This window comes from Protopterus annectens, chromosome 8.part0, assembly GCF_019279795.1.
Source record: "Protopterus annectens isolate FY-2018-M chromosome 8.part0, PAN1.0, whole genome shotgun sequence".
Classification (NCBI taxonomy): Eukaryota; Metazoa; Chordata; order Ceratodontiformes; family Protopteridae; genus Protopterus; species Protopterus annectens.
Genome location: NC_056741.1, coordinates 1,064,743,062 through 1,064,767,331, shown reverse-complemented (window position 1 = coordinate 1,064,767,331; position 24,270 = coordinate 1,064,743,062). Strand labels below are relative to the sequence as shown.

The following is a 24,270-nucleotide window of genomic DNA, read 5'->3' as shown; positions in this document are numbered from 1 at the left end:
CAGTCATACCATGACCATCTTCTAGCTTGTGATTTTTATTTGCATTATTAGCTTTTGTTATCCACTAGAGGGTACTGTTATAAAAGAGTAAGCACAAACTGTAAACAGCAAAAAAAAAAAATGCCTGTCAACTGTCCAGATTTTTGCCTCATATTTTTGGACTTTTCCTCATAGAATTTGTGGTTTTGTAGCAAATTACAGAGATTTGAAGTCACTGAATAATACCAATTAATGACAGACATTTGAATTTCAGATTTCATAGCCTTCAGAAAATATATAATAATTCAAAACCTGTTATTGCATGGACTTTCGAAGTCTATAGGAGCAATTTTTAAAATCTGTCCCTATTTTGGGCCTTTGTCCCCACATTATTTCTGGCTTTGTCCTGATTTCTTGTGCTGAGAGGTTGAGAGGTATGATTCTGCATCCATTAATGTGGCAGCTTTATTCTCAAATGAAACAACATCAAAGGTTAGACAAAAAATGTTCATTCATCCCTTCATTTTCTGATGCTGCTTTATCCTGTTCAGGATTACAGAGGACCTAGAAACTTTCACAGAGAGGAATGGGAATAAGGCAGAGAACTAGATGTTCACCATTAGTTCACTGTTGCAGTAGCCCAAGCTATATGGGTTATACCCACTGCCACAACCAGCTTTTCAATGCTCACTCTGCCTGGAGATGAAAAAGGGCTCCATATAAGGGACAGTTAATGGTTCAAAGCTTTCTTGCCACAGAAGAGCACTCCTTTGACAGGCACTGTGCAACTGCTGGTTGTCTAGCAATAATTCAAGGCTGGGCAGATAAGTCCCCTGTTAGGGAAAACCTTCCACTAAACATATTATTTATTTATTTATTTTTATTTTTTTGACAAATATGTTGTTTTGCTAGGAAACTATTTGAAACTTCACACTGTCACTTCTTGTCAGGGGTAAGTTTTCTGTGAATACTTGTGTGAAGAACTGTACAAAAAGTATTTTTTTTTTTACTTTTTCCTACAGGTTTCATATAACCAATCACTAATGACCAATCCACCTACTATTTCTCCCAAACTCATTCCCTGGTGAAAAAAATATATAGTGAGTGGATACTAGTGTATATCTCAGTTTTTAATGCAATGTACTTAAACTGAATTAAATATAATTTCTTTTGTCTACAAAATGTCTTTACCTTCACCTCTATGTTAAATAGAAGGTGCTACAGTATTTGTAAAAAAGTTTGCTACTGCAAACTGGGCGCTATAATCAACTCTCCAGCTGACACAAACATCCTTCAAAAAGGTCTCACAGAGACAGATAACTGGTGCCAGCACCATGGTTTAAAGCTAAATGCCAAAAAATGTATAGTCATACCCTTTGACAAAAACAATGTGCCCACAAATTACCACATAGGTGGAAACCCATTAAGTACAGAGAAAGTTATTAGGGACCTGGGGACCCAAGTTGATAGCAATCTCTCCTTTGAAAACCACATTGCCAAAGTGGTTAGAAAGACCTTCTACATAGCCCACCTCATCACAAAGGGTTTCACATCTAGATCAAGAGAGGTAATCGTGCCCCTTTATTCATCCCTCATCAGGCCCATCATAGAATACAATGCCCCTTTTGGGATGTACCTTACCCGACACCTGCAGCAATTAGAAAGACCCCAAAAGTATTTCACCAAGAGGATCAAGGGTCTCAAACAGATGCCATATGCTGCTCGGTTAAAAAAACTCCACCTCTACTCAGTTGCATACCGCCTACTTCCAGGCGATCTATGCCTGACATACAAAGCTATGTCAAATCCAGAATTAATGGACATGCTCCACCTCAGTAAATCTAAATCCCTTAGAGCCACACGCTTGAGGGACTTGAACCTCAGCACAGAAATAAATAGAACTTGCTGGAGGGACAGGTTCATAACCCAGAGGCTCCCTTCACTCTGGAATAGAATTCCAGTTCATGTGAGGCAGAGCACCTCACTGAATCTCTTCAAGAAGAATCTCGATAAGTGGATGGGGGATCATAGGTTTGTCCCAGGGATTACTCCTGTGTCACTATTAGACAGAGGCACAATAAACTAAACCTTAAAAAGGGCACAGTATACTCAAATCAAGGGGTGGCGTAAGCCATACAGAATCGGGCTAGGCTTATAATTGCCCCAGGGCAGATAGCCTAGTATGAACCTATGAACCTATGAACCTATGTTGTTTTGCTAGGAAACTATTTGAAACTTCACACTGTCACTTCTTGTCAGGGGTAAGTTTTCTGTGAATACTTGTGTGAAGAACTGTACAAAAAGTTTTTTTTTTTTTTACTTTTTCCTACAGGTTTTATATAACCAATCACTAACGACCAATCCACCTACTATTTCTCCCAAACTCATTCCCTGGTGAAAAAAATATATAGTGAGTGGATACTAGTGTATATCTCAGCTTTTAATGCAATGTACTTAAATTGAATTAAATATAATTTCTTTTGTCTACAAAATGTCTTTACCTTCACCTCTATGTTAAATAGAAGGTGCTACAGTATTTGTAAAAAAGTTTGCTATGATGTGTTAATTGTTGACTATATTTTTTATAAAGTATTTCTTTCTAATATTGTATAACTACCCATCTACTGTAATCTGATGTTATTTTACTCATTGTGGAGTTTTTCACCCCAGGCCTCAACTAAAAGTGGGTTTCAGACCCAGTGGAGTTTCCCGGTCAACAAATGTCAATAAATAAAGTAAATAAATAATAAATAAATATTTATTTTTATCTGTAGTGACAGAACTTTGTACTTTTGAAGACTGTCACTGTTTTTTCTTTCTTGAACCTTATTTGACTGTCTTTAAACTTTCAAAACTCAAATGTCACTAAGGATAATCACAAGGCTTTCTTTAGTTATGTTAGGAACCTGGGTGGTAATTCCCAGATATGCTCAGAATTAGTCCAAAATGACAAAAAATACACCGAACCCACAGACATTGCCAACATCCTAGCTGACAGGTTCAGCGCAAACTCCCCCCCCCCTTCACCAAAAGGGCAAATATCTATCCCAGCAGAGTGCTGCCCCCCTGACATCACAGATGCTCAGGTAAGAGCCGCCCTCTCTAAAGCAAAAAACACAGCATCAATGGGACCAGATGGTGTCCCGGGCTGCGTCCTACATGAACTCCAAGAAGAGCTAAACCCAAACATAAAACTACTGTTCAATCTCAGCCTTACTACAGGATATGTGCCCAAAGAGTGGCGTGCAGCAACAGTGGTCCCTCTCCATAAAGGTGGTGCCTCAACAGATCCTGGAAACTATCGCCCCATAAGCCTGACTAGCTTGGTCTGCAAAGCTATGGAAAGGATCATCATGGACCTCATAAATAAAGATATTGGGGACCTACAAACACTGGATCCTACCCAGTTCGGCTTTGTTAAGGGCAGATCCTGCCTCTTAAACCTGGTTGATTTCTTTGAAACAGTCACCAAGGTCATTGACGAGGGGAAGGTGGTCCACACAGCCTACCTGGACCTCGCAAAAGCCTTCGATACAATACCCCACTCGGGCATTATAGATAAGCTCACCAGCTTAAATATAAACCCCTATGTCACTAGATGGATTGCAAACTGGCTCAAGGACAGAACCCACATGGTTAGAATTGCTGGAGCCATGTCAGGCTCCAAACCAGTTACAAGTGGTGTCCCACAAGGCTCAGTCCTGGGACCTCTCTTGTTTGGTATATATTTCTCGGAGGTACAGGCCAACACGGAAGGACTGTGGCTGACCAAGTTCGCAGATGACTGCAAACTGGGCACCATAATCGACTCTCCAGCCGACACAAGCATCCTCCAAAAGGGCCTCATAGAAACAGACAACTGGTGCCAGAGCCATGGCCTCAAGCTAAATGCCAAAAAGTGTATAGTCATCCCCTTTGCCAAAAACAAAGTGCCCACAAATTACCACATAGGTGGTAATCCATTAAGTACAGAAGAAGTAATTAGGGACCTGGGGACCCAAGTTGATAGCAATCTCTCATTTGACAACCACGTGGCCAAAGTGGTTAGAAAAACATTTTATATAGCCCACCTAATCATGAAGGGATTCACATCTAGATCAGGGAGGTCATCGTGCCTCTTTACTCATCCCTCATCAGTCCCATAATTGAGTACAATGCCCTTTGGGATGTACCTTACCAGACACCTGCAGCAACTGGAAAGACCCCAAAAGTACCTCACCAAGAGGATCAAAGGGCTCAAACAGATGCCATATGCTGCCCGGTTAAAGAAACTCCAGCTCTACTCAGTGGCATACCGCCTGTTCAGAGGCGATCTGTGCCTGACGTATAAAGCCATGTCCAACCCGGAATTAATGGACATGCTGCACCTCAGAAAATCCAAATCCCATCGAGCTACGCGCTCGAGAGACTTGAACCTGAGCACTGAAATAAATAGGACATGCTGGAGGGACAGATTCATAACCCAGAGGCTCCCTTCACTCTGGAATAAAATCCCAGTCCAGGTTAGGCAGAGTCCCTCATTGACTTTCTTCAAGAGGAATCTTGATGAGTGGATGGGAGATCGTAGGTTTACCCCGGGTATCACTTCTGTGTCACTGTTAGACAGAGGCACAGTATACTAACCTCGAAAAAGGGCATAGCAAAATAAATTTAAAATGGGTGGCGAAAGCCAAACACATTCTGGCTAGGCTTATAAATGCCCTAGGGCAGATAGCCTAGTATGAACCTATGAACCTATGAACCTATGGATGAACACAGCTCTTCATCAGAAAATAATAAACAAATAACTTTATTGTGCACTTTCACACTTTCCAAAATGGGTTTATTCAGAACATTTTACTTCAGGTCAGCCTAGACTCAGAATCTTCACCTTTTGTCTTTTCAGATCCCTGTTTTGGGATTTGTAAGGAGGGAGGTATTGTGGTGGGTACACCAATTTTATCATAATTCAGGTCTGCTATTCTCCCTTCCACCTCCTCTTCAGTTTATTACAACAAATGCTTCAAGACTGGGTGGAGAGCAGTTTCAAAAGGAGTGAAACTGCAAGGTATCTGAACTAAACAAGACAAGCAAAAATACATACAAGTCAAACAGATGTTTGCTGTAATAAATGTTTTGAAAGCTCTAAATTGTCTTTGATATCCAGGGCCTTTTCAAGTTTTCACAGAAAACATCACATGGGCACCAAATCCCCACCACCACCACCTTCTTTGTAAACTTGCTATGATAGTGTGGGAAGTAGTAATCCTGCTCGCTTTGAGTCTTCAGGCTACATACATTCCATCAGAGCAAAACATTGTAGCAGACAAGCTAAGCAGGACCGGTTTTCAGAAATAGAAACTTCACCCTGGGGTCTTCCAAGAATTGATCCAACTCCGGGGAAATTCTCAGGTAGCTCTATTTGTTTCCTCTCAGAACAGACCTCTAAAGAAATTTTGCCCCAGAAGTCCTTGCAAACAGGCTTAGAAGAGAAACACCTTCTCAATTTCATGGACAGGAATGTTTCTCTATGCCTTTCCACTCTTTCCATTGATATCCTGAGTTCTTCTTAAGATCCAAAAGGACTCCCCATGGACTGTGGTTGTGACCCTCTTTAGGCCCATGTAAAAGTGGTTCTCACTTCTTCTGAAACTGGCCAAGGGCAAGTAACACAGGCAAATCCACAGACTGGATTTACTCATACAAGACCGAGGCTTTTTGATGCACTAGAGCCTGAAAACTCTTCAACTGACTGCCTAGGTGATGGAATCTTGATACTTCTTAGGCAACTTTTTTTCTGAGGATGTATTGAAAGAGGTTAAGAAATTTGCTACTAGGTAATCATATATATGTGTAAGTGGAAAGGATTTTCTTGTTAGTGAAAATCAAAGAACCAGGACCCTCTTAAGGCCCTACTACCTCAGGTTCTTGATTAGTTGCGTGAGCTACTGTCCTCTAACCTTTCTTTCTCCTCTATCAAGATTCATTTGTCAGCCATTTTTGCTTGCTTGTGCTTGAATCCTCCCCTTTCTAATCATCCACAAGTCAAACAGCTTTTGAAAGTTGATTTATGTATCTGGCCACCTATTTTTCTATTTAAACCAGCTTAACGGGTAGAAATTAACATTATTAACATGTAAGATTGCTTTACTCATTGCACTGACTTCAGCTAGGAGAGTATCTGAGTTACAAAGAGTCAACCCTACCTCGTATTTCACAGGGGCAGAGTTTCCTTTGACAACTATCCCCTCTTTATACTTAAAGTGGTCTCAGTGTTTACGTTAAGCCAGTCTGTTAATCAGGTCTACATTATAGCACTGAAGTCTGAAAACTTCGAATGTTATAATATCGAACCATTTCCATCGAAACACCATAACAGCGAACACTCAGAATAGTGAATTTCTTCCCACAGAAAAAAGTTGCTGTTCCAACACACATACACACAACACAAGCACACCAAAATAAATAATCCACACACATACACTTCACAAAACCCTACACTAAACCATACATACACTACTAGCTATCCACTTACCTTCACCCAACCCTAACCCTAAGGTCCGTAACTACTGCACACTCACCTTACCCGCTCCCTAACCCTAAAGTCCCTATCGCACACTCACCTTACCCGCTCCCTAACCCTAAGGTCCCTATCACACACTCACCTTCGTTCGCACACTTACCTTAACCCAGTCCATAACCTTTGCTCCACAGTTGAGGAAATAGTGAAGCTGCATTAACAGCCCACCGAATACTTTCCCTAGTAAAGTATTCGATATTCTGCAGCTTCGCTATTTACAGCATTCGATGGAAATGGTTCTATATTATAACATTCAAAGTTTTCAGACTTCGATGTTATAATATAGACCCCTGTTAATCTCCCTGTCTTTTTTCTTGATTCCTTAAATAAAGAGAAAAAATTCTTCATACTCTGGATATCCATTGGCAGCTCAGATACAAAACTCAGTCCTTCAGGAAATCTGACCAGCTGTTTGTTGCCTGTGATGAAAAGATGAAAGGACAACCATTGTCTCTGCAGACTATTTCTAGACAGTTGCCTCATATTATTTCCTTCTGTTATTCTCACCATAATAAGTCACTTCCAGGCAGGATTAGGGCCCATCCCACTAGGGTTTTGGTTTCTTCACTAGCTCTCTGGAAAGGAGAAGACTGTAGAATACTCTAGAGTTAGCACCTTGGTCCACTCTACATAACTTTGCAAAGCACTATAAACTGGATTCCTTTTCTAGGTCCAGAACAGGCTTTGCTGCTTTGCTAGGACAATTGTCCAGGTGCTCCTGGATTCTTAATTAATTTGTTCATTCTCCTTTGTTACTTGTTAAGCTATGGCAACCTACACATATAGCTTAGGTTAATGCAACAGTGACATAATGTTGAACATAGTATAGTTGTGAAAGTAAACTTACCATAACAGTAGGTGTTCTAATAGATCACTGTTGCTGTAGCCATACCTTCTCTCCTGTCTACTGTTTATTTTTTTGCTGTTCATTGTGTTGCAAGGGTTTTATATATATATATATATATATATATATATATATATATATATATATATATATATATATATATATATATATATATATATATATACCTTTGTGTATATAGTTTCCTTTTTTGGCTAGGATTTCTCAACATTTTTCTTTCAGGGCTATTGCCTCCCTTTTTGGGGTAAGAAAGCTTTGAGCTTTTCACACTTCAACTGTCCTTTATATGGAGCTCTTCTTGAGCTCCAAACAGTTGGAGCACATGGAGGTGCCCTTTGCATTTAAAAAGTTGACTGGTAGCAGTGAAGTAAGACCTGTATAGCTTGGGCTACCACAGCACTGATCTATTAGAACATCTATTGCTATGGTAAGTTTACTTATGCCACTATAAATTCTGTATGCATACCAGTCTATTGCAAAATACATAAAAACACAAATACACACACACACACACGCACACACACACACACACACACACACACACACACACACACACACACACACACACACACACACGCACACACGCACACACGCACACACACACACACACACACACACACACACACACAGTCACACGTATGGATGATTTAAATGGTCAGTTATTCACATAATGGCATGCCTTTGTGGTGTAGGAGGTAAACAGTGCATCCCATGAAAACCCGTTCAAATGCAGGGAGGATAAGCAAAATCCATGCAGAATGCATTCAAATGAAAATCAAAAGTTAAGAACTAAGAGCTTTCTGCAGCAAAACTATAACATATAGAATTTGGGAAATATAAGGCAGATCTTGATAACCATGCCTGGGGGTGGGGTTCCTAGCTGAAAGGATAAATCTCTGAAGGTCAAACTCAACTCTTACCTGGCCAGAGGCTTTTGTTGATCAAGCAGCAATGACACCAGCATGGTATGATTGAGGTCTTGGGTTCAACCCAAATAAGAGCTAATATTATCTTTTCATGTCTACCATTCTTCTATGATTCTAACAGTAGGAGTAATAACGAAGAAGTAATTTAACAAGAAAAGCAAATTAGGAGTAATAAAGAAGAAATAATTTAACAAGAAAAGCAAAGATATGAAAGAAAGTAAAGCATATTTTGTAGCTACAAGACAGAGCAAATGATAAGTGGAATGAAAGTGCAGCCTAATAAAATTAGTAAAAAGGGATAAAATGCAGGGGTGTCATGCCAAATGGTTAGGAACAGGGAATATTTATCATATCTAGGCATTAGAAATGCTATGGATAAGGAAACTTGATCATACCACTTTCAAAAAGGAAAGGTCAAGAAAAACATGCATTCTTACATACATGAACACATGAATGCATACATAAACAGAAAAACAGCACTAAATAATGACAGAAGATATAAGGTCAGGGCTGGTGAGACTAGCTTGAGAAGGGACTTGAGTAGGTTAGGAAACATAGACAGACCAATGACAATTTTCCATCAGTGAAAAAGTAGAGGGTTTTATAGTTTTGACTGTAATACTTTGGGGGGATTTTATGACAAAGGGGTAATTAGGTTGTCATGTTAGGACAAAAATAAATAGTTGGGGGCAACTGTTACACCAAAGCTTACATTGTCAGCATAGGGTGAGGTAACTAGGGTGAATAAAGCACTGGTTTGTACTGCTTGGGGAATGGCTCTCAGAGAGACTAAGAGAGTAATGCCACTGTGTAGGAAAAAGGTTAAAGCTTGTCAGGATCACAATGTAGATTTCTGAGGTCCTTTCTGGGAAATAACATGAGGTTAATAGAGCGGGAGCAGTAAAGTGGAACAAGAATGGTGAAAAAAGGTAATTAGTCATGTTATAAGTATAGAGTAAATAAACTGAAGGACAAAAGGGAAAGAAGAATGCAATTTGGTGGCGTCAGGGATGACTTGTTTTCAGAAGAAGGTCGTAGTCAGATGAGTGCGCTTACTGCAAGTAAGGGCATACAATGCATGCGTGATAAATGGAAGTATTTTTTCTCAAACAAGGTAGCAGACTGCTGGAATTGTCAGCCAGACTAGGAACAGCAAAAGATATCCAAACATATTTGGGAAAGATGTAGGAAACTGAGGAAGGAACAAGAGGAAGGACAATTTGATTCCATCTGTACTGATGCATTATCTTGATACAAGAATTGTATCATTGTTACATAATTAAATGCCCCACCTCCAAGTGATTGTAAAAGCGGTCTGGTTAACTAAACATCCGTTTTGTTGGAAATAACAATATCCATATTTTGTAAAACATTCTCAACTGTTATGCAAGCATAATTGTTTAATTTGTGTATCATCTGGCCTAGGTTGTTACTGAAAAGGACCTGAGAACCACTTAATTTACCCCATTAACAAATAAGTAAATATATAAATAATATTTGTTAGGTGCATCGTAAGACTACGCTTGCTAGGATAATGGTCTTCCTTTACTTGCATTCTTTAGAAAGAGGCTATAGATATGACCTAATTTGGTTTCAGCAAGAAGTACAACATGGTACTATACAAAGTTTAAGTGATCAAATTTAACAAACTTGGATTGCATCCTATGATAGTCATGTAAGTCCATCAAAAGCTATACAAAATGTCATGGATAGTAACAAGTGAAGACCACTTTGATGAACTTATGGCTATCTCTAGTGGACCATTGCCTTGTCTTTGCCTATACAAGAGTTGTTACAAACTGTTAGGAAGAAAGCCATCCGTATTGTTGATAGTATTAAGATTTACACTAGGACTGATAAACTTCTATGGATAAACAAGACTGGAGGAATGGTAGAAATGAAGGAAAAGTGTAAAATGCAAAACAATGTATTTGTGAAGCAATAACACGGAAAAGGAGAGTGCAGCCAGTAACAGCAACAGAAGTGAAGAAAAACAACAGGCTAGTCATATCACACAATTTCAGTGTAACGAGGCACTCTTACAAAACAGCAATTTAGGCTAATAGGAATACTAAGCTGTGTGGGGGTAGACATAATATAAAGAAAATAAGTTGTGTTCCCTGGTCCTGAGCATGTTTCAAACATTGTAGTAGCACCCAAAAGAAGCTCCTGGCAGAAAACATATTTTTTGATGATAAAATTTATAAAAAATTGTAGCCTTTACTTATTTAATGAAAGAATCAGATATTCAACTTCCAAGAAGAAAACTGTCTTATTTCTTAGTCAGACATAATCCTTGAAGGGCACACATTATGACAGACAAGAGAAAATAACCACCAGCAACAGAAAAGTTTACAAAATGAAAGATTATCTTCAAAGTTAGCATCTATTACTAGTTCTACAAAAAAATCAACAAGTCTTAAGAACAGAAAACATTTCACCTGTGTTAATCAGCTCCAAAAAATAAATAAATAAATAAATAAGTAAAAAATAAAGGATCAGATCACAAGACATAAACATAAGGTTAGAAATGGATAATTCAGAATCAGATATTGATAGAAGGCAATAAGAACAAGGATTGCAAGCACAAAGGCTCACAAAGCTGTCACAGGATGAGATTATAAAAAACAGGATAGGCAGAGACAAGGAAACAGCCAACAAAGTTGTTTAAAAATAAGCGCTTTTGTAAAGTTTAATAACTAAACTTCTTCAAACAAAAGCAGTGACAAGACCAAGTGAATAAATACTTTTTCATAGATCACATGATCGTGTAAATAATCACATGACAATACAAAATTAATAAATTCCCCATACAGCAACCCACATTTTCCTACAATATACTTATCATCATTTAAACTAAATTATGACAATTTTTTTTTAAAACTCACAATTTAAAACTTTAATGTATGCAATGTGTTATCATTTAAACTTCTCAGGTTCAACATACAAGCTATAGAGAACACATCATTCAAACCAGGCTGACTATAGGCATACAACCTAATCTACCAAAATAACTCCTGTTGTTCCAATCTCAATGACAGTGCCCACCCTCCATCATGTTCCACATGATTTATCACCTTAAACAAAAAACAATGTCCTGGATGGCTTACCGAATGTTTTGCTAATGCATTTTCTAATTTAACCTTCCTGATGCTGTATAAATGTTCGTACAAGCATTCCCTTAATTTACAGTCAGTCTTACCTATATAAAAACAAGGGTAGAATTGACATTTGGCTAAATAAATAATACTTGTTGAATTACAATTATATCTGCCCCTGCACTTATATTTATGTCCTCCGACCAAAAATGAATTCCCTACATCAATATATTTACAGTAGGGACAAACCTCACATTTATACATCCCTTGTTGTCTCCCAAAACTTGGCTTCCTTAATTCCAATAAAGTCTTTACCCTTTTTAAAAATGAATCTAGGTCTCCCTTCAACCTTACTCTTTAGTGACTCATCAGATGTAATTAGACACCAATTTTTAAATAAAATTTGTTTTATGTCAAAGGCTTCGAGAATAAACGGTGCAATGAATGTTAAACAAAAGTTGATATCTTTATCAACAATATTATCTACCATTACTATATCATCTCTTACAAAAGAGGAATTTTTGTCATTCAGAATAGCCTTAAAATGCCCTGACATTCTCTTTGCTTGTACTTCCATTATAAGTTCTTTCAGTAACTGGGCAGGATAACCCCATCTTAAAAACATGTTATTCAATAGGTCACACTCTGCAATGAAATCTAAATTGCTGGTAATTATCCTTGCTGCTCTAACCAGCTGACCTTTCACAACCAACTTTTTCTGATATATTGGGTGTGCGCTGGAAAAATGCAGGAAGGAGTTAGAATAAGTTTCCTTCCTAAAAATCCTTGCTTTATAGCATTTATTCTCCCTATCCTTAAACAAATCTACATCCAAATGAGTAATTCGGTCCCTATGAGAAACATGCGTAAACACCAAAAATTTGGTTGTGCTGTTATAATACAGGATAAATTCCGTAAAAAATGTTCTCATCCACCTTTAAAAATGACAAAATGTCATCCAAATATCTAGTGTAATAATGAACTAAGTCAAAAAATGGATGATTTTTAAACACAAATTCACTCTCCCAATAGGCCATAACCAAGTTAACTGGGCTAGCCCCACATGGAGAGCCCATAGCCACACACTTTCTTTGCAAAAAATACCCTCAAACAAAAAGAAGTTATTGGACAAAATTATATCCAGTAGTTCCTGAATTAGGGACAAGTCATGGTTGTTGACTCCCTTCTTTGTGAGTAAAAGGCCTATCCATTCAATGCCTAGATCATGGGGAATGACAGTGTAAAGATCTTTTGTTGCAAATTATAATCATCATCAAATACAAGGTTACTGATATTTTCCAAAAAGGACCAAGAATCGTTACAAATGTAAGGTTCGTCTACCAAGAATTTCTTCAGAAAATGATCCACATACTTAGCTAGAGAGTATGTGCTAGAATTCCTACTGTTGACAATGGGACGTAATTGGGGGTTCTGTAAATCCTTGTGGATTTTTGGGATTCCGAATATAATGGGGTTCTGGGGGGGGCTGGCATAGTAAAAGAATTATATAAATCAATGTCAATTCGAGCTTCTATGAACAAACCATTCAGATAAATCCTAATTCTCTGATAAGCTGTGTTCAACTCATTCAGGGAAACAGGTACATAATTATCAGCATTCAACATTTGTAACATACGTTCACTATACTGATTGTCATCCATAAACACTAGCCCCCCACCTTTGTCGGGTTTCATCACCTGAACCCCACTGTTTTTCAGAAACTCTAACATTTCCCATTCATTACTACAAAAATTACTAAAATTAGTTACTTTGTTCCTATTGTCAGAAACCATGTTCCTTATGTCATCCTCACATTCTCGTTCAAACATATCCAAAACTGTGTTTAATGGTGGATTATAAACACTAGGTACTTTAAATACATCCCTATTAAGACTTTGCTTATTAAACAATAAATGTAAGTTCAACTTACAGGTGAACATTTTCAGATCAACTAAGGTTTTACCCAAATCACATTGAAGAGATGGTACATAAGTCATTTCTTTTGCTAAAGTGTCCACTAAAGTGGTCGCAATCTTTATGGCGGAGTAATTGAAAACATTGAAGTCACCTTCTGAATTCTTTGTAACAGTAAACACTTTGTTACCCTCACCTTCATTCCATCTAGTACTGCAACTGACACCATAATCAATGGAATCAAGAGGAATTATCTCCTCAGTTGTCCTTGTCTACGACAATTCCTCCTCTGATTCTTGCTCCTTGAAAAGTTCTGGCAACTTTGGCTGTGGATATTCTGAAAATTTAAATAGGAGCCCTGGTTCTGCAAGTTGTTAGAAGAACCATTGTTCTGGTTACGCAGTATTTCACTACAATGGGGACCGTTATCACCTTCACCTGCTGGAGACATAAAATCACATGGTGAAGTAATGATGTCATCACCCTTGGAATGAGTGTCAATAACAGACTCTCCATTGGCTTTATTGGGACCAATAAAAGTGTTCCATTGCTGGGAAGGGGGTGGCTTCGGATAAGCCATACCTTTCTGATAATCAGCATTGTCTCGTACTAATTTTTTCTTCTTAGTTGCTCGGAGTTTACACATATTGCCATCAGTGCTAGTGAAAACACAACTATAATCAAACTTATATTAGATTAATAAACTTAGTATGCAATACATAAAGCTTGTGTTCACTCAAAGTGGCTTAAAAAGCAAAAGTGAAGTTCACAGAGAGGTGACGATAATGAAGAAACATTCAGGACACAAGCACACAGCATGCCAGGTAGAGCATATGCAAATGTAGATCATGTACAGATGTACATACATACATAAAATTAGTTGATGTTAAAAGAAAATATACCAAGCACACCAGACAGCGTTGTATAGCATTGAAAAAGCATGATGCCCTGCAATCATGGGCACTGACAAACCAAAGATATGGACCACAAATCAAACCATTATTTTCAACATGATTGCAGTAGCAGCTGTTTAACAGTTCCTGGCAGCTGCATCATCAGCTGCTGGAGACATCAGCAACAACAGTTCTTCCATGACTACTGTGTGCAGCCTTACACAACCAAGAGCAGATGGACAGGTACAGAACTAATCCCACAACTAATCTGCAGTAAGTATGCTAAGTTCTTTTATTTAACATCAGTTAAGCAACTGGACACAAGTCAAGCTGGAGAATACCTGTCAGTTCTGACAGGGGTTACCACTGGAATCTCACACTTGTTTTTGGATTATTCTTCTCATATATAAAACTGGAAAATGGGCTATGGATAAGCAAATACACTGATGATTACAAACTGGGTAATATAATTATTCCAATGAAAGATGCTGCAGTTTTCCAACATGGTCTATAAACAATACACAAATAGTGACATAGTAGTGGCCTCAACCTCAATGCCAGTAAATGTAGTATCATTAGACTTAGCAAAATGACATGAGTTATGATTACAAAATAAATGGTCATGTCATAAAACAAAACCATCATTAAACATCAGATGGCAATGGTAGACTACAAATTAAACTTTGACTAGTTTTGCATATGCCAAAGTCAGGAAAGCATATTCTATAGAAAATCTACTTCAAAAGGGCATATCTAGTCGCTCCAGGAAGATCATTGTGTCAAACAGCTTTAATGCGGTGGGAGGGATGGGGTGGCTGCCTTGAATGCAAGCTCTTCTGGGCCATGATTAGCAGCTGCAGTTGCCAAAAAAGGGCACATACAGTAGCGACATTCGTGTAAGAAGCCACAGGTGAGATCACAGCTTCTTCAGTGATTACTGATGCTGTATATAGTGCATTTATGAGCTCATTATGTGTAAAAACTGTAGGAATTAGTTCCTTATGGTTATAGCAAGAAGATAAATATAAGTAGCAAAAAAAGGGACAGACTCAGAGCTCCAAGATTAGAGAACAGAGAAGTCACGCATTAAATTAACTTTCTTCATAAATAATCTTGATATCTTGAGCCATGCCATGCAAAGTTAAAAATTTGAAAAAGTACAATGATTCCTTACTAGAAAAATTATAAGATTGGAAAATTGTAACTATTCCAAAAGGTTTTAAAAGTTGTCATTGTATTCTGTTTCTTATGACTTAGATTTGACCTAGCACAGTCTATAAGGCAAAAGTCATAAATATTCCTGACATCCTGAGCCATAGCATGCAAAGTTAAGAAATCTCCAATAGATGGCTGACAGATGATATGGAATGGAATACTTTCTGAAGGTCTGGCTACTAAATTCAGTTCAGGTAGCTACAACAGAAGGCAAAGAAGGCATACGACAGAGCATGTCACAGCACAGACAACATTAAGTGCATCTTTCATGAATATGGTTTGTTTGATTCATTTTATTGTAACTTGATCAAATTATACCACCTTATCAAATTTACCCATTAAAAAGTTGTTTTATTTTGATAGCAAAGACCCATCCCAACACACCCCTGCAGGCAGCTTTACCCATGAACCCTCCTATTATAATTAATTCTGAAGTTAAAAACCTCAGAAATTTATAAAATCTTTTGGTGATTGCCAGTTTGATTGGATGGTCTTGACAAATTTGGTTTCTCTGACCAAAGACAGGAACAACCAAATGAATAATCTCTGCACACGTAAAGATACACTTCAGATGCCACGATAACTCTAAAGAGCACTGCAGTGCATCCCTAATAATGCAGGACACCCCTAAAAAGGTAGGTAACATATCTTTGTCATGCCACATAATCTACAACATGGCTCTTTACACTATGACCTTGACACCAATACTGTTAACAAGAGAACAGTGCCATGGATAGAACCAGTTAGACCAACCACAGTAAGCTTCATCCATGCAGCAAAGCTAAAACACCAGGCATGCACTATGTACATTTGCACCACATTCATAAAGCACCTTTTCAGGTAAGGTAAGCATACCTCTCAACTTCTTAATGCAAGAAATCTGGACAAAGCCTAAAATAATGGGGGGACAAATGCTCAAAAATAGGGACAGATTTTAAATATTGCTCTTATAAACTTAGAAAGATGCTAGAATAATAGGATTTGCGTTAACATGCATTTTATGAAGGAAATAAAGTCTGAAACTCAAATATATGTCATTATTTGCTCATTATTTAATGACTTTGGTCTTCTTTGATTTACCAGAAAACCACAGATTTTATGAGGAACAGACCAAATATTTGAGGCAAAAATCTGGGCATTCTGCAAAAATCTCTACAGTTGAAAGGTATGATTACGTAAGTCAACAGTTTGTATCATGAGAGCAATGTAGTAGCATAATCTGCAAATCTGCAACAGTATGTGGAAATTGCACAGGAGCTAAACATTATACATAGAAATATTAAATGTACAACATTTATTTATTTATTTCACATTTGTTTACCAGGAAAGTTCAACTGGGACAGAGCCCATTTTCAGTGGAGGCCTGAGGAGAAATGCTCAAGACAGGTCTTTGGAATGTGAGAGGAAACCAGAGCACCCAGAGGAAACCAACACAAATGCAGGGAGGACATGCAGACTCTGAACAGAAGGCACCCGAGCTGAGAATTGAACCAGAGAACCTCTTGCTGTGTGGCAACAATGCTAACTGCTGCAGCACAGCACTGCCCAATCATTCCCAAAAAGGCTTGTGATCATTGTTTCTGAAGTACCAAGCACTTTGCAGGAGAGTTGTAGGAGCAACCACCAGCAGCACATGATAGCCAGAACTATCACAGGTGAGTATCCCTGTCATGACTTGGCCCTTAGGCAGCTATCCATATTACAATGATCCCAGAGGATATTGGAGCACCGCAGTCACCATGACCATGCCTATATGGGATCCAATGCAGAGTTGCAGAAGATGATGATGATGTCCTTCTACAAGTTGTCCAGGTAGGAGGTGTTACTCTACGTGTGTGTATAGGGAAGGTATGCCCTGCAAATTAGAATATTTGCATGATCTTGGTCATGGTGTATAGGAAGTGAAAGTGTTGAGCAATGTGCTTGGTTATTTAGATGTGTCTAACTGTCACTGACTACTGAATGCAAAATATGTGATAGAGAAGCTGCCAAATGATGGCCACATGTGGCTAATCAAGGCATCTTTCATGCCTGTTGGGCCACTTATAGGCATTCTCTAGTAGCCAACCAATGTTGCATTCTGTTCCATCTCAGCCTGTCAGCTGATGCTGGCCCCAAGAATGTTTGCATATTTTGCAAGAACATCACAAGGAGCTACAGTTCCTGCAGCAACATCCACCATACTAGCATGCAGCCTGCAGTTGTGGTGTCACCATAGCAGTGATCAGACACTTCAGTGATTGTGCAGCCACTTCTAAATCTCTTTCACCAACTGCTGCTGCTGGTGTGGAATCTGTAAATGTTGAACCATAACTAGCTTATTTCTGGTATAAAATGTGGGAGATGTCATGAAATAGTAGACTTCTATGTTCTTTATAGGTTCATAGTTTCTTACTAAGTCTACAGTCAAGGAGACCATTGAGAAGCTCAGCTACAACACCCAGTACAGGAGAGAGACAAACAGTGCCCCATTAAGTAGACTTTCTCCACTACTGATCTAATTGTTTATCTGTTCTGCAGGTGTTTAATATGTTTGAATATTTGAACTCTGACCTTTTGAATAAGCCATTAGAAATAAAAATGAAGACACAAGCATTTTAAAGAGTAAACAACCTGGGTTGCCTGACAATGATGCTGATATAACCTATATACCATGTATCGTTTAACTTGTTGAAGTAATGTATGATCCCTGAAGAGACGAGCATTTGCAGGGATTACTGATCTACTGTAACATGAATTATTGCTCTCTTTAGTGCAGTTTTCAGCAGCAAAGAAGACCATGCAGTGTATGACAACTGTGCAAATCATAATTTGCAATTATGTGGTTCTGTTTAATTTGAATCTTGACACCAGTATGCTTTTTTTTCCAAACACATTTACTGAATTATCACTTGTGACATAGACAAATTTACATTCATATAAAAGTAATCAAACTTTATTAACATAACAATCATTATACTTTACATATATTGTGATATATCATATAACCTATACAATATTACATAAATTATTCAATTCCTGCCTTTTTTAAACAAGAGACATCTTTATTAAACCAATTACTACACAGCCAATCATACATTTATATAAATGAAAACAAACCACACCGACACAGTCCTAGTCACAAGCATTTTACATCACAAACCATACTGACACACTCCCAGTTACAAACATTGTACATCACTTATAATCTACCCAAGTTTTCTCACTCAAACATTACATATATCATTTAAGACCTGCTGCCTTTTAGACCACATTCCTCCGTAGTATGTATTTTCCTACAATTCCCATTTTTCCTATGTAGTTTGCTCCTACCCTTTTCTAAAGATCTTAATTCCAGTTGTTTTATCTCTGTTACTGTATTCACTACTTCCAGTATAGTTGGTTTAGATTTTGATTTCCAGTATCTAGTAAATGCTTTTTTGGCAGTCACCATTATTAGACACAGCAAGGCCTTGCAATGTCTAGGCAATTTTCATTCTGTATTATAGCTCAGAAAAATCATCTCCCTCATCAGACCAATATGCCCACCCAGTATCTCCCCACAGTGCATCTCGCAGGGAATACTTAAAGTCCACCAACTCACCACACTCCCAGGAAATATGTTCCCAGTTACCTCTTTCTTACCCTTCACATCTCCAACACTTACTGTCTACCTGAGGAAAAATTCTCTGGAGTCTACCTGGGGTATAAAAATATCTATGTAAACATTTCCAGGCAAAAATCCTAAATCTTCTAAATTTTGTTGCATATTTGGGAGACATACATATATCCTCACATTGTTTCTTTGTGAACTGCTTCTCCAGTCTCTCTTCTCAATCCTTTCTAACCTCCTCTGATTGATTCTTATAGTTATCAAGCAATATTTTATATGCTCTACTAATTATTCCTTTTTTAATGGCAGCTTCTGTTCAAGATTCTATTAAAAACTCTACCAGTGTGCTGGTCTTTCATTTAGGACCCCCTGTTTCTTTCCCTTTGTCTACATGCTGATATCAATCTCTGATAGCGAAGGCAATCTCTAACCTGCAGTCCAAATAAATTGTTGGTGCCTTCCCATTATATTATCTTTCCCGTTCTAGTTATTTGCTACCAATACTTTGGTTCCTTTGCTAGTTATTTCTAATAAATTCAAGCCCCCTCTTGCCTATTGTCTGTATCCCTAATTGCAGTCATCCCTATCAGCAAAATCTCCTTTCTCCATTCCCATGTTGATTTAGTTCTTAGAATACTTTCTGCTATTTTATGGATATAATATTCTGCATGATTATTGGTATTCTCCTTAAAGGCCTGTATCCAAAATTCCAGTTTCTCCTTGTTTTTTGAGCTTCCCCAGTGTTTCATCATCATCTCTTTCCACTTTGAATTATAGTTTTCTGCTTGTGCTATGAATAGGAGTCTTAACTGCGTAGCTCTGAAATACCCCTTCATATTGGATAATCTCAATCTGCCCTGTTCTGCTGGAAGAATCAGCTTATCCCACTTGGCTATTGCTGGCTTCCCCTCCCAGATAAAGTCCTTCAGCCCTTTATTATTTGCTACCCACAACTTCTCCTCTGGTTTATAAAAATATGCCTGACCCGTGTATAGGACTAAAGGGACCAAAAATATTATAACTGTTTGTATCTTACTATTCATATCCATATAACAAAGCTTCCATTTTCTCAGTTTTATATTATCTTTTGTTTAATCTCTTCCCACATATCCTTAGCTGCCACACTAGAATCATTTTAATCCATACTCCTAAATATTTCATTTTATCATGTCTTCATAAGCATGGGTATTCCTGAACCAGTTCATGTGTGGGCACATAATTTACCACTATTGCCTTTGTTTTCGCTTCATTAATTGTGTATACTGAAAAGATCTGAAACTGTCTCAAAATGTTCCACACAATGTAATGTCTTCTTCTGGTTTTGTCAGGTACAAAATACTATCATCTGCAAATAAAGCCAGCTTTTTCTTGACTACCATAGCCATTATATCACTGAATTTCTGAGTCCCTTATTTTCTTTGCCAATGGTTGTAAATATAATGCAAATAATAAAGTGGAAAGAGGACACCCCTGCCTAGTTCCTCTGCCCAAGCAGAAATTATCAGAGAAGACCTCACCCACTTTAATTTTCACCTCTGATCCCTCATATATTCTCCTAATCAACCTTATATTTTTTCAGGAAATCCAAATGCTTCCATTGCCCTGCTCATAAAGCCAAAGCTTTCTCTGTCAGATGCTTTCTCTGCGTCAAGACCCACCAACAACAATGGTGTCTTCTTACATTCTGCTTCTGTCCAGATCCTCAGTGTTCTTTTAATATTGTCAAATGTTTGCCTCCCCTCTAAAAAAACACACTGATCCATATCTATCAGTTTTGGCATTACTTTTTCCATTCTTTTAGCCATTATAGACAAGAGCACTTTATAATCAGGTTTAGTATTGAAATGGGCCTGTATGAAGCTGGATCAGATGGATCCTTATCATCTTTAGGTATTACAACTACCACTGCTTTCTTCCAGGATGGTGGTACTTCTCCTCCTCTTAAGATACTGATAAACAAAACCTTCCAGATCTTTATAATTTTTTTCCTCCTAGCTTCCAAACTTTCATTGGAATATCATCTGTTCATGGTAATTTTCCTGTAGATTAGTTACACATCACAATTTTTATCTCTTAACTAATTGTTAGCAATGGAGCCCCATGTATCTCTAACCTTGGCATATTTAATTTTTCCATAAACATTTCCATTTGTATCTTTGCTTGATTTTCATATTTCTCTGCTTTATAGAGACTCTCATAGAAGTTCCAAATTATTTGTAATAACTCTACAGGATCTCTTGTTACTTTCTTTGTTATAGGCTCCCTAAATTTGGGGGCAGCCTTTTCTACTTTCTATTGCCTGGGTCGTTGTCCTAAATGTTTTTGTGCTCTAGTGTTATTATCAAAAACAACAGTTGCTTAACAGCAATCTTTCTAAGCTTGTGCATATTATCAAGGTAATCCCTTATTTTCTGCATAGCACTCTGCAGTTGATCCTCTTCTTGTTTTGTGAGATTCCCCCAATTCTACAATACTTTACAATTTGTCAGCCCCTTTAAATAATTATTGTTATTTCTTAACCACAGCTCCCTTTCTTTTATTTCCACCCTATGTTTAAACTCCACCTTATTTTTGTCCCACTCGCTAGCTATATTTTCAAAAAATATTTCTATCCTCTCTAACAGCTCCTGAATAATCTCCACTACCCATTCCTTAAATTCCTGTATTTTCAACAGATAGGTGGGAAAGTGCCAGAACCAATGTCTCATTTTTATTTCATTACCCTGTGTTTTTATTTTAGCTATTACTGGCGCATGATCTGAAATAGTTATTGGGTGGGTATCAAGACTTTCAATTAAAAACACATGTTCCTGTGAAATGTAAATTCTGTCTAACCTAGCCCAGTTTTTATATCTTGTTGAATAATATGTAAATTCACTCCAAACTCCTATTACTGAATTCACAGCTACCATGCAAATATTTTCATAAATTTCTTAAAAATCTACCCTCCTTTCTTATATTTTCCCTTCTAGGCTCCACAGATACATCTTCACTGCTGCAAATAAAATTCCAGTCCTCACCTACAAGTAATATTCCTTGCTGAAAACTGATTATTTCTCCCAGAATTTTCTTAAGCTCCATTATAGCAGTTTTAGGTGGAATGTAAATACATGCCAGTGTAATCCTCCTGCCTTGCCAGTAGCTCATTAGCATTACAAATCTGCCATTATTATCTTATCTTCTTATATCACTATTGGAGTTCCTTTTGCAATTAATATAAGTACTTCTCTTTTCCTTTGTCTCAGGTATTCAGCCTGAAAAACATTCTTTATCAAATTAATATGTTCAGTTCTAAGTGTGCCTCCTGCAACATAACTATTTGCTGTCTACATTTTTAAATATAATTAACTACTCTTTCTTGCTTGTATTTATCTGTGTGGCCATTTACATTTAAAAACATTAAAGAAAGCATAATTTTATTAAAAAGTTATTACTCACATTTTATGTATAACACCTTTTTTGTTAAATGTCTAGTTCCAGCCTTTATGTTACATGCATACATTGTTTGGCAGGTTGAACATTTATACAGTTGTTTCTTGTCATATACATTTTGAGCTTATGTCACACCTCATAATACTTTTTGTTTTATTGAAAGCCCTCAAGCAAAAAACAAACACATCCCCATACCCTGCTAAAACCTATTAACTTAATACTAACAGATAAAACTATGTACACCTTCAAATATTGAAGTTTTACCCTCTTAATAGGAACAAAAGTTCCAAAGTGCCAGCCACATTCACAGACTTGAGTTAACCTAAAAGAAAGGACAGCCATGCTAAGACTCATGGTGCAGCCTGTGCTTCTACTAAGTGCTGATTAGTTTTGTCTTATCTTTATAGCTCTTTCAGCTGAGGAAAACCCCTGAATGTTTTCAGAAAACATTAACTACCTTGGGAAATCCCCTGAATGCTTTCAGAAGACATTATCTACTTTGGAAAAACCCCTGAATGCTTTCAAAGCACATTATTTCCTAGCCAATTTCACTCTTTTTTTCCTCGACCAATCACTCTCCACCAGACTGTAGCCAGTATCTCTTTATCAAATTGTCTCCATGGAGACATGAGAACCAGGCAGCCAGTTTCTCTTTATCAGATTGTTTCCATGGTAACACAAAGACAAGCTGCAGAATTGATACTGAGCATATATGTATTTGGTAGAAAAGCCTCATATTATTTAATGTTCTTTTTCATTTACTTGCTCTCTCTTAAAATGTGTCACTAAATCAATCTAAGGTCTTTAATCCAGTCATTTCCTCATGCAAAAATGAGAAAAAGCACATAATTTTTTCTTTTATCATGCTTTTTAACCAGGCTTTTTTTAAATACATTGCAGTTCCTTCATTTCTTAAAACCAAACAAGAAGAGAGAGAGCGAAGGGAGAAAGAAAAGAAAAAAGAACAGCAGCACCTGTTTCCAATCCCCTTTACACTTAAAAATATCTGAAAAAAAATACTTTATAGCATGTAAAGAAAACTACATGCTACAAATTTGGTACTATCTGAGAAAAAAATCTTAACTTTCAGTTAACTTTCTTCCTCCTCTTCCCTTCCCCAAAGCACATTTCTGCGCATTAATGGCATGAAGTTGGGCATATGCTTTAGATTCCCCCACAAGTACAATAAATTCTGAAAAAGTCCAATATTTCCAGATTTTCTTGTTATGTCATATTTCATAAATATAATTATTGCATTGTAATCCCAAATTAAGTTACTGGTTTTATTACTGTTCATCTCCAAAATCCTGTCTCTGCTTCATTTCCAATGTACTCTCAAGTCTTCTAGTCAACTCCTGTGCTCCCTTCCTTCTCTCCAAAATTTGATGTTGAAAATTTTGAAAAGGTTTCACAGATGCATTCCCTCTGTGGTCTTTATTACCAGAAAAACAAGAAGCAGAATCTCCTTCTGTTTCACAGTTTACTTTTTGTTGGACAAACTCTTGTATTTCCTCCTTAGCATGTACTTTATTAAACAATGATTTTGTCCCTCAATGGAAGAATATATTGAAGACAGCTAGGGTACCGCAGTTTGAAAGTTATACATGCATCTCAACATTTCCTGAATAGTAGAATAAATTTGCTGTTCTTTTTCTGTCTGGTGTACAATGAGTAATCATTCTTCAGAAACACTCTGCTATCTCCCACTTTTACTACTTTGTCCTTCTGGCACAATTTTGTCAGATTCAACTCCTTCGGCTGGTAGGACTGAATCTAGGTTGCTTTCTTATAGCCAGGTTT

General features: G+C 37.5%; 1 protein-coding gene across 2 annotated transcripts in view; it reads left to right on the top strand.

The window, feature by feature from the left end:
- The window catches only part of LOC122809219, a 633,651-nt gene that overhangs the window by 548,508 nt on the left and 60,873 nt on the right, over positions 1-24,270 (top strand). The gene's annotated exons all lie outside the window — the stretch shown is intronic.